This window comes from Acinonyx jubatus, chromosome D1, assembly GCF_027475565.1.
Source record: "Acinonyx jubatus isolate Ajub_Pintada_27869175 chromosome D1, VMU_Ajub_asm_v1.0, whole genome shotgun sequence".
Classification (NCBI taxonomy): Eukaryota; Metazoa; Chordata; class Mammalia; order Carnivora; family Felidae; genus Acinonyx; species Acinonyx jubatus.
This window is the reverse complement of record NC_069390.1, coordinates 21954396-21974558: the sequence shown is the minus strand read 5'-3', so window position 1 is coordinate 21974558 and position 20163 is coordinate 21954396. Positions and strand designations below refer to the sequence as shown.

The 20163-nt window shown below is 38.1% G+C and overlaps 1 protein-coding gene across 18 annotated transcripts in view; it reads right to left on the bottom strand.

Moving 5' to 3' along the window:
- Positions 1 to 20163, bottom strand: part of LRRC4C (leucine rich repeat containing 4C) — a 1189416-nt gene that overhangs the window by 11981 nt on the left and 1157272 nt on the right. For 14 of the 18 annotated variants that reach the window (XM_053203287.1, XM_027072859.2, XM_027072860.2 and 11 more), the window contains 2 exons: positions 11721 to 11772; positions 11403 to 11469 (listed from right to left, as the gene is read on the bottom strand). The exons of 1 other annotated variant lie outside the window; for it this stretch is intronic. The gene's annotated coding sequence lies outside the window, so the exon portion shown is untranslated. The remainder of the gene's footprint in view (positions 1 to 11402; positions 11470 to 11720; positions 11773 to 20163) is intronic. 3 more of the 18 variants (XM_053203288.1, XM_053203291.1, XM_027072867.2) reach the window with 2 other exon arrangements.

Sequence of the window (20163 nt, the reverse complement as noted above, 5' to 3'; positions counted from 1 at the left end):
CCTGCAACACATGTCCTTTGTTTTTTGCATGGTTGGTTTTCCTTGTCCTTAAGAACATACCTTAAAGTTTTCCTTCTCAGAAGCGTTTTCTTGACCACCAGCCTAGAGAAGCACCTCCATCAAAGTTAATCACGTCACCATATTTAATTTCCATTATAATACTTCTCATTGATATTTTTCTCATATACTTAGATGCTTATTTTCTTACTGCTTGTCTCGTCTGAGTGGAATGTTAAGTTCCATGGAACAGAGACTTCTCTGTCCTATTCAGTGGTTTCCACTTGGAATAATGTGCATCAAGTATTTGTTAAGTGTATGAATGAATGAAGAAATGAATGATCTGGTGTTTAAGTACACAGAAGCAGCCTGTAGATAGTTAAGGCTACAAATTCACTGAGAATCTAAATGATGTCACATTCACTAATTGATCCCTAGCATCTAGTAGAACCCAACTCACATAGTAGAAATTTCATCAATTTCTGAAATGAAGCCTGTCTTGTTTTCAATGATTTTCAAAGAAGTTCTTCCTACAAAGAAAAGCTAGGGAGCACAATGCAATATAAAAGCCATTGCATTGTTTCCTCACTCTCTTTTTTATGTTTGTTTTTGTTTGTTTCTTTGCAGGGGAAGGCTTCCCTATTTCTTTATTTATCTATTCTTGTCAAAGCAGCCCTGTTTAAGTTTGGCCAAACAATGCCCTCTGCTGTATGTGCCTAAAATAACATGATTGCCTTGAAAATTCTAATGTAGGTAATGTATAAGTTGATTTCCTGGTATGCTTCTTCACATATCACCTACACGTACTTCAGAAGTAGGGAGGTTTGACTCATTTTCCAGGTCACTCCATTGGATGAGACCACTTAGAGCAGAGAACAAGAATTTGTATGGCAGAAAGTCAAGTAATCTTCAAATCTCCTTCAAAATGGAAGAGCTTCTTGATCACCACATTTCTGCTTCTAGAACTCATTTGAATCGTTAATTAGAAAATCCATGGGTGAAAAAGATCTCTTAATTCTTCTGTTACAATCCAAAGGAGGATTCCTTTGGATTCTAAAGATGGAATAGGCAAGGGATTAGGGTAGGCGGTCACAGCTCCAACTTCGTCTTAGCTACAAAAAGTCAAATCTACTTCATGTTAGAAAAGCAGAACTAGAAATATAGCCAATGACTTGGCAAGACTAAAAATAAAATTAATTTGTTTTTTCCTGCTTGTGTAGTCTCACATGATGCAAGAGGGATAAACATACCTGGCATGAAGTTTCTGGCTGTTTATGAATCCTTTTGATCATATTCACTTCTTGACATTTATTATTTATGAAGAAATGAAATATAGATGGCTGACTTGTTTCTCAAATTAAAGGGTGGGATTTGAGATGTTCAGGGATATGTTTGTATTTTTATGATAGATGTTTGCTCTGTTGGTTTTGTGAAATGCATAACCAAAGAAAAAAGCTTAAAACCTCAAGCTCCATATACTGCTTGATATTTTACTCTTCAGGAAATGAAATCAGACCATTCCAATTATCAGAAATGTGCCTGCTTATCCCAATGCCTGCACTCTCCTTTGCACTAATATTTTTAAGTCTGGAGCCTATCAATGTATGAAAACCTCACTTCTTTCCTTTTCCTTTAGTTCTTTCTCTTTTCTTAGGTTTAGGGGACAAGAAATGATCAATACATGTTATTCTTTATCTCCAAAACTGGCCTTTTCTTCTCATACTTTTTCTGGGGCTGATCTACACAGTAACACTTTTACAGATTTAGTGTAAGAAGCCACAGGAACTTTGGCAATCACAGTTCAAGAAAACATAACCCACCCATAGTTCCCATTTGCTTAGAGAATAAAACCTAAATCCCTTACTGCCTCTACCCACTAGATGCCAGTAGCACCCCCAGTTGTAATGATCTAGCATCTCCAGACATTGCCAAATGTCCCCTGGAGGGTAAATTTGCCCTCTTGTAAACTACTGCCTTAGTGTGACCCGTAAGACACTCCATGATGCTGCGCCATACTGCTTTCCCAGTCTTATCTCCTACTGTTCTCCATAATACAGTCTAGGCTGCAGTCTGTTCCTGATTCTAAAAATATGCCTCCTACTTTTCCTCTTGAGAGCCTTGCTCCTGTTTTTCCCATGGCCAGGAATGTCCTACTCTGGGTTTTCTTTCAAAATTGTACCCAATTTCAGAGCCAATTTTACAATGATCATTTCTATTTGACCTTCATTGGTCTTACTGGCTGGTAGTAATCTATCTTTCCAGAAGTGTCTGTAATGCTAAGACTATGACATTTATCAAATCTGTGTTTGAATCTAAATGTTTGGGTATGTATTCAACTTATTTATCATAAACTTCTTAAAGACAGAAACTAGATGATGTTTAGGAACGCAGAAAATATTTGTTGAATTGCATTACTGAATGTAGCCCACATTTTAATTCATAGTCAGGAGCCAGGATGATAAGCTAATTTTATAACAACAAATAACAAATCAAGGTCCACTGACAACACCTGTATGAGAACAAAAAAATAAGTAAATAAAATGGTATATAACTTAGTATAAAAGATAAAGAGGGATAGGGGTTCAATAATTACTCCTTGTCCCCCCATACACATAAAAATGTATAAATAAATTAACATTGAGAAAAAAGGATTACCCAAAATCAGCCTGTAAATGGGTGATTGAAAACAACATATTAGCTAAAGATTTCTCTTTAACAGCAATAAGCTGTATGTATCCTAAATATTACATCCAGAGTACATACCACAGTGTATATACTATAATTATCTATCTATCTACCTACCTACCTACCTATACATCTATAGATAGATGCATGTACTAAATGAAAGAAGTAAAGACAGAGCAAAAGAGAGAGACAAAGAAAGAATGAAAGAACAAATGAAAGAAAGAGAAAGAAGCTCAAGAAAAGGTTGGTACTTATCAACTACTTACATAGCTAAATGAAGGCTAATGGAAGATGAGATTTGAAAAAAAAAATCAGAGATAAAAATGTGTGCTGTATCTATCCATCTGTGAAACTGCCTAGAGGTTGGATACTCTGATTTATATACTCTATTATTGTGAAGATACATGAGTTACTATATAAAGAAAGATTTAGAACAGTGCCTGGTACACAGCCAATACTGTATGAACATTTGTTGTATTATTGTTATTGTTATTTGTCTAGTCCTGGTGACAGCTGAAGTCCAATTATGGAGAATGATTGATATATCAGGCAATTATAATCTGATGCTAAAGCAATTTGAATTATACAATTAACTTTTTTTTTAGTTTGATTTCTCATCAACCACCTTATTTAATTATAATGTTTTTCCATGAAAATGCATAGTTCAATCCAAGTGTTCCTAAGAAGCTCACAAATGGACTTCAAACCATTTATGAATCTCTTTAAATTATATGCAAATTTGTGTATAAATGTGGAAACTGTATATTTTTATAGGAAGATTATTCATTGGTTTTATCATCATATTCTCAAAGAGATTTATGACTCCAAAAAAGTTTAAGTTCTACATAAAAAGATTTGACAGACTGAACTACTTGAAGTGTCTGTTATAGTTTTAGCTATAATTTAACAAATTGGCACTCTGCTCTCTATATTCATTTCTTATGTGTTTATAAGTGTGACTACAACTTTCTCATGAAGAGCTACCAAAATCAAATTTCTGGGAGTATAAAACTAAGGACCAGTCCCACATCTTGAGAAATTCTTCAAGACCAATATCCATTGGGAAAGGTCTTGGAATGCAGTCTTCTCTGGTGACAATGATCCTTACCACATACATTAACACTGATATTCAGGTGAGATTTTCACTCCATATGAGTTTTAAAGGAATTTGTGTTAGTGTAAGAATCAGGATGCTACATGATGAAATGGGGACTTCTCTGATCCAGAACTGTCCTTCATCTGGCCATAGGTTATTTCTCAAAGGAAAATGCACTGAGGAGATATAACTAAATTTTGAATGTTTATCTATCTCTTAGAATATTTGGGGTAATTCTGACTGATGCCAAAAGAGGAAATACCACGCTTATTAATATTAGTGAAGATCAACTGTAAAAAAAATTAATATTCCATTACAACTAATACATCCAAACCTCCAACAAGAATCCTGCTCCCACATACACACAAAATCTATTTCTGAATGAGGTTAAACTGCAGAAATTGGACAATGTTTTAGACTCTCAGGATGCACAACAGGATGATGCTAGGCTTTCAGTTTGAAAAAGGGAATGAAAAGAAAGCAGATAAAAGAGGCTCAACATTTTAAATTATGTTTATTTGAAGTATGGAAAAGTATTTTCCTCCTCATGACATTCTTCCATCAGTCCACAGAAACTAATAATTATTCTTTTATATATTTTTATCTACATTAATATTTAAATATTTTTACATCCAGGTTAATGACAAGGCAAGTAACTACAGAAACTTTGGAAACCTAACAAGTCCATCTTAAATATAAGCCCTTGGCAAGGCAGGTAGAGAAGGATTTGATTTCAGAAAGATGGTAATGCAGTTAATGACCTTGCTTCCCATGCTTCCTTTGGATTGATGACTAGCTAGGAGGAGTTGATAGCCATTAACCCTCAACCACTCATTAATCCTTAGGAAATTCCCTGTGCAAGGTCATCATTGCCTTCATAGGTTGAAAGCAAACAAACCAACAATAGCATCCAAAAGGCATATAGATTTTTGTAATGAGTAATGCAATTTAAATTACCATCCAAGGGAATCTGCAGAGAATAACTACCACATATAGAGAGCCATTCTGATTTTAAAATCATCTTCCAATGTTTTATCATGTACTTTCTTCCCTGTTTATTATTAAACAGTACAAAACCCAAATTTCCTAGACAGTAACCAAACATATACACACACATATATATCTCCCCAGCCAAAATGCTAATGGTGTTTCGGATTCATTTCATAGTAGGATCTGGGAAAGAGAATCTTAAAGTCATTTCAGCGCTAATAATACAGAATTCCAAGTATGTTCACCAACACTACCTGACCTTTATCTGTGAGAGAACCCCTTCCACTCAGTAACTCCCCATCACTGATCATTTGAAACACTGTGCTGAGACAAGCCTAACACAAACAACAAAGTCATGAACCAATGCCAAAGTGTTATACTGAGTGAGTATATAGGTGGTTATGTGGATAATTAGAAGTAGTCTGGTGTTCAGAGGGACCCAGTAAGGTTTGGACAGTCAATGAAGGCTATGAGGACATGGATTTTAGTAGATGTGGATTTGGATAAGTACAGTTCTCAGCTGTTGACACTCAGGACAAATGTCTCCCATTGTTCATCAGGTATCTCACAGTATAGTGGGATTCATAAGAAGTAATAAAAAGGGATTTTAATACAGCAGAAAGTGCTAGAGAAAAGGCACAGTGTGTTTAAGGAGGACACAATAACAGATGGAAGAAGAAAGAGAGAGAGAAAGGAGAGAGTTTGTTGGAGAAGAGGCATGTGGTTGGTGGGAAATGTGTGTAAGTGAACATGAATGTAGGGCAGAGAGGCACAAGATGACTCCTGTGAAGAATCTATACTAAAAACCAGTGGGAGAGAAGGTAGGGTAAGTAAAATAATGCCAGATTGTGAAAAATAGACCAAAGAAATTTAGATTTTGTATGAAGTCATCAGGTGGGTTGTAGGGACTTGGCTTTTCTCCTTGTGTTGGAAGGGAATAATATAATGGGAAGAGTATCTAAGGAAAAGCAAATTTGCATTGTATAGAGCATGGATGGGATACAGTACACTGTATGCTCTGAACACCTACTAAGAAATTATTTCAATAATTGAGGAATAGAAGAATGAGGACCTGGTCTAGGCTCTGCTTTTTCGCTAAAATATAGGATGACGTGACATTATGACCTTCACATCTCTGCTCAGCAATCTTTACTGAGACTCCCTTCCTATTTCACCAGCTTCTTTGATTCCTGACCCATGATTGGCTGCTCTGACTTCTGGATATTTCAGACTCCCTGAAACATCAGAGCAAGTCCCATCCATCAAGTCCTGGCTCCTGCTGCAGATCTCAGAGCCCCCACCTTCCAGTTTTCAGCATGACTCAAGACTTTAATAAATTCACCAAAATGACCCACAAAAACCTGATAAGGAAACTCTCTTTAATTGAGTCTGTGTTTAATGAGATCTGAGCAAGGGGAGGAAGCAGAGTAGACTCTTTCTGTGATTTCCAGGCAACGTCATTTAATCAGAATGCAGATAGCAGGGATGGCCTTCTAATTGGAACTGCAGTTGGTTTCAAGTAACCTCAACACTGTTAACATTGCATAATGAGGAAACCTTGGTGATGGCATGTCAGATAATGGGAATGACTGTAATCAGTGATTTCTTTGTTTCTCCCTAATGGCCACAAAAGAGGGAATTATATGGCAGATGCAGACATTTGGAAATTGGATTCTTACTTATTTACTTAAGGCAGTCCTCATTTTGTTTGGTGCCGTGTTAAACATAGGTCATGCATATTGGAACCAAGTCCTCTTCTTTGCACATTATCTTATAACAGATTTGCTTTCAGTTACCATGGAACCTTGCAAAATGACGACTCAGTTCCAATATGAACAAGCTTCAGTTAACACAGTTCTGTGCAAAATAAGAACTCCCAATATTATCTGGTATTTATTTGCTTACAGTGCATCATTTCCAAAAACATACCAGGGGAAAAAATCAGGAATATACATGAAAAGCAATAAGGAACTGCATCCCCTATGGTATCTTAATGGAATAAGAAAGGGAAGCCAGTGCATGTCCCTATTTAAGTCATTAGTTAACTAGTTTTTCCTTGGTTTGTAATGAAAATTACTTCTTGGTTACTTTTCCTACTATCTTTCTTTATTCTTTAAAGGATGCATCTTAGAAAGAATAATCCAAATGAAAAAACACAAGGGTGACAGATTCTACTATGGATATCAAAGATGCTGGGTGACACTAATGCAAACTTAAACTTTCTCTACCCTTCTGTACAGTGAAGACAGAATGAATACCTGCTCTTTCCATGACAAAGGAATAATAGAAAGATGAAGTTTAATCAAAAATAAGTGTAACAAAAAGCAAAATCCAAAAAAGCGAGGATAAATTACATCGTTGTCAATCCTACATTCTCCAGTCCCGTATTTTAAGCTCCAACTGCCCTGTGAACAGAAATGGAAGGTGGATAGAGATGTAGGCAAAATTCTAAGATCAGTAGTTGGAAAATTATTGCCCAGGGGCAAAATCTGGCTTGACACCTGTTTTTGTCAATAAAGTTTTATTGGAATACTTCCACACCCATTCATGTATGTATTATCTATGGCTGCTTTCACATTAAAGTGCCACATTGTGTCATTGTGATAGAATATAAGGCTCACATAGCCCAAAATACTTACTCACTGACCCTCTACAGAAAAAGTTTGCTGGCCCTGCTTTGCAAGGTCAGCTTTCTAAACTATCTTTCATCTCAGAAATAAGAAAGAGATTCAGTTGTACTCAGTTGGCAATGGTTCCATGTGTCACATAACATATGTGAGGAGTCCTGAGCAAAAGAGGCAGTTCCACAAGACAGTGGGGTTGTCCGTGGTACCTTTACTTGCTCACATGTTTTCAGCACTTAGTGCCATACTACAGTCTCTGTGTGTTCACCTAAGTGGCTTCAGGGATTCTCTTATTTAGATTTAAATAAACTAACACAAAATGGAGAAAGGAGCTTAAAAGGATTCTTTCAAAGACAACACTGAATATTCTCAAAATAAAGCAAGTGTAGATAGGCACACCACAGCTAAAAATGGCAGAGCGAAGCTTTTCTCTCCTAGTATGACCTCTTCGAAGTTTTACAACACTTATGTATTAAAGCAATGTTCATTCTGATTAATCTTGTGTATATATGCATGTCCATGTGTGTGGGGTGGTGGGTAACAATTATGTTCTCCAGCAATCATGTCCCATCACACTCTTATCCAAACTGTTTACCATCTTGGCTTCCCATCAGTCTTTTCTCCCCACCCCACCTGACCCCACCAAAGCCTACTGCTGTGCAAAATCAGTGCCTCTTCTGTCCCTGGGATTAAGAACTGTGTTTCCTCATTTCTCTTGGAGAATGACTAAAAAACAGGTCTGTAAGAAAGAAACTTTGTAACTACCCTCTCCTTACTTCTTTTCCCCTCTTCCTGCTAAGTGTCTTCCTCTTACCATTCATGGGAAAGATGAATTAAAAGCTGCTGGGCTGAAGCTTTAAAACCCATGAACATAGAACCCAAATTAAAATAATAGACTCTGAGAGTTTTAATTTTAAAAGGAATCCCAGAGACCTAGGTAAAAACTCCATTTTCTCTTTCACTATATGGAGATGTGGTCAATAATTCTGAATCTCATTTTCCCTCACCTGTAAAATGGATGTGATATTTTTTGTCTTTCCCTTCTCATTATCAGGGCAACTTTAAATAGTTTATGAATTGTGAGATGGCTTGTAACTTCTAAAACTATAAATACGGGGGCACCTGGGTGGCTCAGTCGGTTAAGCATCCAGACTTCAGCTCAGGTCATGATCTCACAGTTTGTGAGTTCAAGTCCCGCATCGGGCTCTGTGCTGACCTCTCAGAGCCTGGAGCCTGCTTCAGATTCTGTGTCTCCTTCTCTCTCTGCCCCTCCCCACTCAGCTGCTGTCTCTCTCCCAAAAATAAATAAGCATTAAAAAAAATTTCAACTATAAATATTAGGTAGGCTTTGTGGAGACTGATCATTTTTTTACTTTGAATCCAAACTAAAAATAAAATCAATCAGAAAGGGGAGGGAGGAGGGAGACAGAAAGAGTAAAAACCACAGCTTTCTGTGTGGCAGATACTCTGCGTACTTCACATACACAATTTTTACTTAATTCTCATAACAGCTGCACGAAATAGATGCTTCCTGTTGCTCGCCACAAATCACGCAATTAGTCACTGATCTCAGGTCTGTCTTAATATTCCCCTTTAACCATAACCATCCGGAGTATGGATATATACTCTTTGCTAGCTATGTTGCTTTGGATAAGCAATTTACTCTTTTGGCAACTCATTTTCCTCATTTCTAAAGGGATGAAGAAAAACACCACTCCCACGGTGTACTAGCTGGATTATTAAAACTAATCCCAGGGCCGCCTGGGTGACTCAGTCTGGTACGTGTCCGATTTTGGCTCAGGTCATGATCTCAAGGCTCTTGGGCTGGAGCCCCGCATTGGGCTCTGGGCTGACAGCTCAGAGCCTGGAGCTTGCTTCAGATTCTGTGTCTCTGTCTCTCTCTGCCCTTTCCTTGTGCCCGCTCTGTCTTTCTCTCAAAAATAAATAAACATTGAAAAAAGTTAAAACTAATCTTAATGAAACATTTCTTAGAAGTTTCTTCAAATGTTTCTTAGAAGTACTTATATTCATTTTGCCTTTGACATGCCAAGACAGAGCATCTGAGAACTATAATCAAGGTTTTACCACCGCCTGGTTGTGGGATCTAAACTTCAGCCTGGATCCATTTTTCCTTCCAGCACATTGTCTGGCAATGAATTTTGTGGGATTAACGAAGACAAGCTAAATGCAAGTACCTAGAAAAATATCTGGCACACAGTAGGTACACAATATATAGTATGTTTTTTCCTTTCCTAAATAAACTCCTTTCTCTTGGAATGTGATCAGCACAATGATTTCATGCTCCAGTTAGAAGACTGCAAATCAGGACTGAGGAGAAAGAAACATCAGTTTGCGCTGCCTAAATCAAGGAAAAGCCACAGCTGGGGTGGAACTGTGGCCCATGATATAAAGCCTGCTTACTTCCAACTTGCAGTCAAGGGTTTCTTCTTACCAGCATGTGCTTCCTTGGTAAACTTCACTCTCAATTCTTTTGTTTTTGAAGAAAAACATTTCCAGCTAATAACACAATTACACTTAAGTATCAGAGCTCATTTTAGTATTATTGCATTTGTTAAATCTAACTGAGTCCAAATTACTTCCTCATTGCTAATAAGAGAAGGGGGAGGAGGAGCAGGAGGAGGAAGAAACCAAGGGGGAGACCAGAGGAAGACCAAGCGGGAGAGGGTTCCAGGGTTAAAGGAAGAGAAAGAGATGTACACACACAGTAACGGGAAAAGAGAGATAGCAACACTACATGTAGCATCAAGTCCAATGAATGTCAGTTAAACTTGCTGCCCACGGTTTCTATGGAAACCCCTTAAGTTAAGAGTGGAACACAGACATTTTTTGGACTGCAATTCACAAGCTGTTTATTTAATTATGATGAAACATGAGACTGTTAGGGACAATACTATTATCATACTGATAGCATTTAGAATTCAACGAATAGGTATGGCAAAATAAAAACTTAACAAAAAATTTTTTAAACCATTACCTTCATGTGAATTGCATGCAAATAAAATGCGTCTTGTTTTCATACATTATTTCCCGCAGGCAAACCCCAAATTAGCCAAATGACATTCATTAAAAGGGAGTTCTTCAGAGGCCTCATGCCAATTATACACCCCCTATGCCCAGTGAACAAAACCAAGGTCACAGCATATTTTCAATTAAACCCAGGATAGCACCAAAGTGCAGCCCAGCTGGAAAAGCAAGCACATTATTACCCCATAGATCATTTGTGAGCAATGAATAGGTCTCTGGTGTTTTTCTATTTTACAGATATTTGAATATAAAAATAAAGAAAATCGCTTCGGATTAGCTTTTGCCTTCCAAAATAAACAACCACTTTCAGGGCATTACTCCTGGCGGCCCAAAGAAGAATGACTGGAAGCCATCACTTCTCTGTCCCTGATGGTTGGAAAAGGTTTGCTTAGCCTTTCATCTGGCCACAGGGAACCAGGTGATTGATGAACTCACTCATACCCTTGTTCCCTCACTAAATGGACATGTAGTTTCTAACTACTGTATATCAGGCACTGTGCTAGGGACAAGGGAGGCAAGAAGATTAAATCCTAGTCCCTAGCTTAATTATGGATTTTTTAGAAATGAATGCATTAATTTTACTGATAAATATTTAGGGAAGGACAACTACGGCTCATCGACATTAAACTAAATAGATCAATAAATCCAGGATTCTGCCTTCCAGAAGATTACAATTAAATGGAGACAAAAAGACACATTGTCACAAGTCATACAGCAAGGAGTCAGTGTTCCTGCCTGCTGCCTCACGATTTCTCTGTGTATAGAAATGCTACCTATGGATGCTGTACTGCAGAAGGTAAACGTGTTTGTGTGTACGGGATGACTGGCTGGTGGAAGATGGGGTGGAGAGGGAGCTTTGGGAATATTTCTATAGGGGAACCACATTTCCAGATTTGTCTATGAGCCACCCCTACCCTTATAAAATCTTTAGTCCATAAAACATAACTAAAGGAGGAGGCACTCACAAGAGAAGTGGATCCCAAGGAGAGTCATCTCTGGTGTCAGGCTGGGAACATGAAGGCTGTTTCTAAGCTGGCAAAGAGAAACATACCAGAAATTTGCAAATATGACTCAGTGAATATGTCTTTTCTACTATGCCACAGCCTGTTTTTTGAAATCCAGTAGTGGTTTGCAGTAACTGGGCTTCCCACAAGTTGCTCGTGCTAGCAAAGCCAGTCGTTGCTGTTATTGGATTCGACAGTGTATAATGAGCCGCTTCACATTAGCTGCTGTTGTAGTGTTCAGCATATTGTGGGGAAGATTTAGCATGAATCATCACCCACCTAGCTCTCCATTGTGGTCTCTATGCTGAAAACAGGCAACGTGTTTGCCAATCTAAAAAAATAAAAAAAATAAGAAAGCATCCATTAGAACAATTCAGCACATTTCTGGATCTGCTGCCACCACCATCGCCACAGACGACACTGGTGACAATATTTATTGAATTGCCACTGTATTTTAACATTCTCCTGGGCAGAGAGCCAAGGCAGCTATTTTAACCACTGGCCATTTTGAACAATGCATTTTTTAAGGCCCATGAAAAAATGCTGTTTGGAGTCAGAAGACCTGCCGTCTACACTTGGTTCTCACTCATCCAATGCACGCCCTTCAACAAGTCACATGTTCTCTCAGATCCAGTCTTTATCAAAACTGCCCCTTAAGATCAAATGAGAGAATACACTTTGAGGATGGACAGGAAATAGTAAAACAGAACACACTGAATTACTAAAGTCAAATGGGATGTTAAGACTTTGATAGAGACATCAGCTGTCAACTCCAGTTGTTTCTTTTTCCACACCCCGAAAACAAGAGAGATATTAACATCTCCTCCTCCTGCCCATCCCCTCCCAACATTCCTACAGCAATGGCAGATTGCAAATTAGAATCTGAGATTGAAGGCCACACAGGACTTGGAGCAAAGAAATGTGAAAAGGTAGAGCTGGCATTTTGCAAAGCATCGTCAAGAAAACTAAAGAATCTTTAATTCCCACAAACACAGGTCTTTACAGCCAAAGCTTAGACATACAGTTGGTGTGAACTATACAAAGCGGAAACCCTGGGCAAGTACAGATGGGAAAAGCCCACACAATTAGTAATCAAGATCAAGGGACTGACATGGATATTGAAATCACCAAGATTCTATCAAGAGTAGGATTGGAAAGAACAGCAGGGAGGCAGGTGTTAAAATCTTCAAGGAATGAGGAGGAGTGAAGTGTGGGTCTGCTGGGGACTCCTACAAGGAGGTGTTAGCAGGTGGCATAGTCTGATGGTGTAAGCTTCAAAGTGGGGCACTTTACTGTGTTAAGATGGTTTTGTTTGGAACAGATAATGCAAGTAAATGTGCTTCTCAAACTTCAAAGCAACATACCACTAGTGAATATTATTATTATTACATAAGTAAAACTGACTATAATGAAATTTTATTTCAGAGATGATCTGTGGATTTTCTGTCATTGGTTTTAAAAGACATGTAACACAATTGTATAGAAACTTTCCCCAAGTCTCATGGTTGCAAGAACTTCAGATAGGACACATCATGAAATGTGAGTGACAAGTTAACAGGTCAGGGATTTATGAAAATGTGAAAGCAAGGAGGTGGGTAACAATCAGTGTGTGTAGGGGGGTAAAGAAAAGGTGGGAGGAGAAAACTCATGTTAATTGTTAAATAAGTAGCCAATTCTCAGTTCTCATATTAGACAAGAATTAGCAGTATTTGACATAGTGACCACCCTGTCTTTTCTGAAACATTGTCTGCACTTGGCTGCTGGAAAACCACACTCTCAATTCTCCTTCTACCTCATTGGTTAATCTGCTCTGCCTCCATCACTAGTTGTGCCTTATCTCTTGGCCTACGAAACCCTGGAGTGCACCAGAACTCAGTTAGTGGACCTATTCTTTGTCTATACTCATTCTCCAAGTGATCCCATGGTGGCTTTAAAGGCTATCGACAAACATATACCTCCAGCCTGTGGTACAGACTTATACATATAACTGCTAACTTGAGACCTCCAATAGAGGCATTGAAAATCAATCTGTCCAAAATAACACTCTTGATTCCAACTCGACATTCATCCCCAATAATTTTCTAATAGCAACTCCAGTCGTTCATGCATTCATTCAACAAAAAATTTTAAGCCCCTACCGGTAGATATGCCAAGCACCATTCCGGGGATCATCCTCTGAGCAGCTCAGACCAAAGTCCCCCTAAATCTCCATTGTTTCACTTCATACTCACTACTGCATCCTGTTACCTCTACACCCTATCACCTTGACACTCTATTGCCTACACATTGGAAATCCTGTATTAAGAATCTTGTCACTTTTCTTCACTTCCACTGCTACATCCTAGTCCATTTTCTATCTGTATAATTCAGTGATCCCTATAGCCTGGTCCAATATCTGGTGTCTCTGCTTCTCTTTGTGTGCTTCTTCAGTTTTATCTCACACATGGAGGGGTCCTATCGGACCCCTTATATTATACATTACAGATTAGATAATTTCCTCATATATATTATCCTGTCTGACCCTCATAATTATGGGAGGTAGGCAGAAATAGGTTATAGTTTTCCATTTTGCAAATGAGAATGTTAAAGTGTATAAGGAAGTTAAGTAATGTGATCAAGTTTCAAGGGGACAAGACTAATATATGATAACTGTTACACAAGAAGTTAAGTGTTTAGAGATCTAAGCTAGTGCTCTGCCTAATATACAGTCTTTCAACGTGAACAAGCTAAGGAAGGGAAAGAGGTACTTAAGCCATTAATCATTACAAGGTTCTCTAAATTTGTAGGAACCTACTTTTTTTGTGCTTTTTTTTAAAAACACATTGCACAATATGGGAATAATAAAAAGAACATTTATTGAGCAATTATCAACTACTGTGTTAGCCATCCATGATGTACTTGCCTACCATGTGTCTTTCTGCATCTTTAGACAACATGCTCTGTTGAGATCGGCACTATATTCCATTTTATGTGCATGTATAGCCCAGTAACTGCCATATAGTATATGCATAATACATGTTTCTTGAATAAGTGAATTAAATAGCTTACTTGGTTATATACAGAAAGAACCAACTGAACGTACACGCTGAATCTGAATCACACAATCCATCAGTATATAAAATTAGAGAATTATAACATTCATCAGTATGTAAAATCATGAACTTTCCATATTCTAAATCAAAAACTATTGGTATTCGCAATTTCTTATGGTTCAAGCTAAGTTTCCAAAGAGGGACAGTGATTTTGGAAATGTACAATTTGTCAATCAAATTTCTGGAATTCATGGACATCCTTTCAGTTTACTTCTGTTTATATAAACTTTCATGTACCAATCAAGGGAAAAAGAGCCAATAATTTTATTTCAATGCAAAGTCTTCTAACTTCAGATAGTCAATCTGTGGAACAATAATTACAAATAAAACCAGAATAAGGACACTCAGCACTGAGTTATAAAAGGTTCATTTTCTATTGATTACCTATAGCAGGGTCCGCAAGCATAGAGCAGACAGGACACTTGCTCTGCCATAGCCTTAAAATCCAATAGGACAGCCATTCATACATCATGGAAAACTGAGGCATCCATGCTGGTTTTTCTTAATAAAGCTGCTCAAATATTATTAATTCTCAATAGTTCTATTCTGACTTGCTCCTTTGTCATCTGACTTGCCCAAAGAGAGAATTAACCACATACATATCATTTTTTCATAGTATTTTCTTGATTGTACCACTTATCACCATGTGAGAACCAAGACATCCTATTAATCAACTGCTACTGTAGAACACTGTGTTGGGAATACACAAAAAATAAAAATTTTAGATTAAAGGGAAGTGAGTATCTGAAGTAGAGACATGCATATAAAATATAAAATATACTTTATATATTATACAAACATTTTATAAATATAAATAATATATAAATATTTTATATGCCACTTAAATATCTCTTTAGCTGCTAGTGGTATCCTAGTTTAACACTGGAGATCAGGATGTGTGGGAATAGGGGAGGATACAACAAAAGTGTCCTTGATTTTCAAATAACAGCACCGAGTCAACCTCCTGCTCTAACCAATCTAAATCTATGGTCTGAAAGGACACATGCTACTGTGGTCTGTGTAAATGTGGCATTCATCTTCATGAGTGTACAGATGAAGAATGGATCAGGACTGGCACAGTCATGAGTGACTTATCCCATTCCTCCTCACAAGTGAAGATAAATGACACAAAATATCAACCACCATGCATTATATATTTTTTATTCCACAGTTACTCCCACAGACACAAACATACAGGAGGCCTTTTCTTCAACCTGATTGTTTTTTTGTTTTCAAAATGTACAGCTAACAATAACAACAGAGAACCTCTGGGAAAGTCAGAGGCAATGAAAAATGCTAAAGTAACTTCTACAGGACAAGTTTTACCCAGTGAGGGGATATGTCAACAGACCTTATCTCTGGGAACTCTAAAATGGCTGCATGCCTCCAAATAGGATTTCACGGGTCTCTGGCTGCTGTCATTAAGCTAATGTTATGAGAAATCACAAAGACCCTCCAAAGATACTGCACTAGATTACTTTCCCACCTGTGGAAAATTCACTAAGATGGTGATTCTAACAGAATAGCTTCCAAGACCTCCTGATTACACAGTAGTCCTTCTTGGTTTACTTTATTCTCAGATGACATTCTTTATCCTCCGATGATGTGCATTCCTTAACTTGTGAGTTGGATTAGGATGTCCTCATTAAGCTTCTTAAACAGCTGGTAAGGTAGAAAAAAGGCTAAATAATGGCATCACCAGGGATATTCTTCCCTCCCCACCCTCATAGCTAGATAACGTGGGTACTCAGTGTCAGCCTACCTTTGTATATGGCCTCTTTTAGGTTACAATGCTGTAGTACCATCGAGATCATATGGGATCATTTTAAATTATTGCATTCAGACTTAAGCCTAATTTGAAGCTGGCCCTGTTTGGAAGGATCTAGTCCCCTAGATCTAGTTCCCTAAAAAAATTGCATCTAGATTATTAGAAAGCCAAGTTTTCTTTTCACCAGAGCGATTGAAAGTCATGGTCTTTGTCTCCTATTGCCCGTGCCTGACTTTTTCCCAATGTTGTGAGTCCCACTTTCCAGTTAATAGTGGGCAATGGACCCCAGCTACAGGCAGAACAAATCCTGGCCATCTTCTGTAGCTTCATTCTCACACTCCACCTCATGACATTGTTGTTCCAGATTTAGCTCTGATCTTACGCTCTAATAGCTTATACTCTATACACCACTTTGGGAAATTTTACCAGTTGAGCCCCAAGACCATGCCTCCATATGTATCTGTGATCTCTTATGAGATTCCTGTCCTCTTCTGTAAGTCTAAGTCTTTGGTAGTATAACATAACCCAGATCCCAGGACCTCAATGACCAAGGGCCTGGCTTGTTTCTTAAAGTGCTAGATATCCAGCATATCACCTTAATCCTCATCAGAATTGATAGCCTTCTGTTATATATCTCATTCAACATTAATTAAATGCTTACTGAATATCTGGGACTACTCTAGACACTCCGAATTCTGAAGTGAGTCAGACAGTGAGAAACTCTCACTTCACAGAGCATCCCCCCTTAGGGGTTAGACAGATAACAAACCAGAAAAGATCAGGTAGAGGTAAGTATTGAAATGAAAATAAAAGAGTGACAAGATTGGGAATTACTGAAGGGAAATATTACATTGATTTGGTCTAGTAATATCCCTCTGCAAAAGAAACAGTTATGGTGCCTGGGTGGCCCAGTAGATTAAGTGTTGATTCCTAGTTTTGGCTCAGGTAATGATCTCATGGTTGGTGAGTTTGAGCCCTGCATGGGGGTCTGTGCTAGTGGTGCAGAGCCTGCTTTGGATTCTCTCTCTCTCTCTCTCTCTCTCTCTCTCTCCTCTGTCTCTTTCTGCCCCTCCCCTGTTCTCTCTCTCTCTCTCAAAATAAATAAATAAACTTAAAAGAAAACAAACACTTAACTTAAATAATGACAAGAAAGAACTAGACATAGAAAAATCTAGAAGAAACCACTGCAGGTAGAGAAGGCAGCTAATATAGAGGCTCCAAGTTTGAAGGAGTGCTGAGGGCTAAATGTTTGTGTCCCCCGCCTTGAATTCATATGTTAAATTCCAATGCTGAATGAGATGATATTAAGGGGTGGGCCTTTGGGAAGTACTTAAGTCATTAGGATGAAGTGCTCCTGAATGGAATTGGTACCTTTAAAAAAAGAGACTTCAGAAATCTCTGTTGCTCCTTCTTCCACATGAAGACATGAGAGTCTGCAACTTGGAAGAGGGCCATGCTGACTCCCTATATCTGATTTCATTCCTCCAGAACTATGAGAAATACATTTCTGTTCCTTATAAGCTACCTGGTCTGTGGGGTTTTGTTGCAGCAGGCCAAACAGACAAACACAAGAAGCATGTTATACTTAAAGAATAGCAAGGGGGAGAAAGAGGCTACTCTAGTAGGAATAAAGTAGGCAAGCATTAGAGTAGGAGATGTGGATGGAGAGTGTGTTTGTTTCCTTTGGTCTCCACAACAAGTATTGCACCCTGATGGCATAAAACAACAGAAATTGATTCTTTCCCACTTATGGAGGTCAGAGGCCTAAAACTGAGATGCCAGCAGGACTCTCCAAAGACTTTAGGGGAGAATTCTTCCTTGCTGTTTCCAGCTCCAGTGGCTCCAGATTTTCTTTGTTTTGTAGACACGTAACTCTGATCTCTGCCTCCGATGGCCTTCTTCTCTTTTCCATATGTCTTTCCTATGGGTTGTCTCCCATAAGAACATTTGCCATTGCATTTAGGGCCCAAGTGGATAACCCAGGATGATCTCACTTCAAGGCCCTCAATTTAATTACATATGGAAATATAATTTTCCAAATAAGGTCACATCTATAGGTTCTGGGAGTTTGGATGTGGACTTATCTTTTAGGAAGCCACCATTCAATCCACTACAGAGAGTTAGCCCTGCTGAGCCAGGGAAAACAATTTCTTCGTATTCTGTATGCAATGACAAGCTCTTGCAGAGTTTCACATTGGAAAATAATACAGTCTGGTTTAGACTTTTAAGCTATCACTCTGGCTATACATGAGAAGTGATTGAAGGGATCAACAGCAGATCAGTAGTGCATGTGAGAGTGGCTTGATACTCAGTGGCAACAGTAAGAATATAGAGAATTAGAAAATTAAAGATTATTTCTGGAGGCGGCATCAAGAATATCTGCTTAGGAATAACATATGGGGATGGTGGTTAAAGAAACCAAAACAACTACCTCATGCCACCGACCCAGTACAATTGTCCAAATATCATCTGCTCTTGAACTCACCACTGCCATGCTCCATATGCCCTGTAAGAAGAGTATTTGTGTGAAGGGATCACCTCTACTTCCCTAGCTATTCTTAGACCTTTGAAAATATTATCCTCTCTGGGACAAGTCTAGCTCTTGTCCCAGTTCCTATGGCTGGGTGTGCTTTGTCTAACTTTACTTCAAGAGTCTGCCCTTCCAGTAACCGATCTCATTTTAAAACAAGGCTTTTGCAATTCTTTCTCATTCCAATACAGTTCCCTGGGGCATCCAAGCAGAAGGTGAGTGATTTGGTTATACCCTGAAAATGGTACACCATTCAGATTATTCCCTGGAATGTCAGAGATTTACCCATTCTCTTCAGGTCAAGGGAACTGAAAACTCTCTGGGAACAGATCTAACAAAGTTTCAGAGCCTAATTATACAACGATTACCATGTCAGCAGCCTACATATGGTCTGTACTTAAACCCCTAGAGAACTATAGCTTCTGTATTGTCTTTCTACTTCAGGGACTCCTTCTGAATAAACAAAGCGACTGGCTTAATAAAAACAATACTTATTCTGCTAGTTATGTTTTCTGAAGAAATTAGGATTTCAAGTCAAGTATAATTTATCTCCTTAAATAATTTCAAGTCAAGTATAACGTATCTCCTTCATGAGTTTGAAGTTCTGATAGAGAACAGAGCCTTAAAGTGTCCTGAGTAGCATGCTAAAGGTAGAGATAAGAGATGGCAGTGGGCTATAGTTCATAAGTGAAATCCCTTAATAAAGGCCAAATTTTCATCTTGAGCAAGCCATTTTATGGGATTGTGGCTGGCAGCCTAATAATATACTGTTGGGTTCTAGGGGACAAATAAAGCAACATGAGATCTTTCTCCTTTTTCCCTGACCTCATTCCCCATGAGCTGTTCCCACAAGACATTCCAGAGTGCCTGTGTAGTATTTCTTCTTCTAAGGCCCTTAATAAGCTTATTTTTAAATAGGCTCAAGTTTTCAGAATGACTTCAACTTTCAGTTTTGATTTCAAAATGACATTTATCTGCAACTATATTTTCAATGTATCATTTATGGCATATAATTGTTCTTTTGTCCCTTAAATGCATACTCAATTTTAGGATTTGGTATTCTAAAACCAACAGTATTTAGAAATAGTCTTATTACAGCAAGCTTAAAGCATAGCAAGAAGATACAGGCCTTCCTTGGAGAATACCACAGTGAAGCGACTAATGCAATAAAACACATCAAATGAAAATTTGGGTTTCCCAGTGCATATACCAGTTCTGTTTATACTATACTTAGTCTATTTAGTATGCAATAGCATTATGTCTAAAAAAATGTACGTACCTTAACTGAAAATACGGTTTTCCTTAAAAAAAATAAAAACTAGCCATATTTGA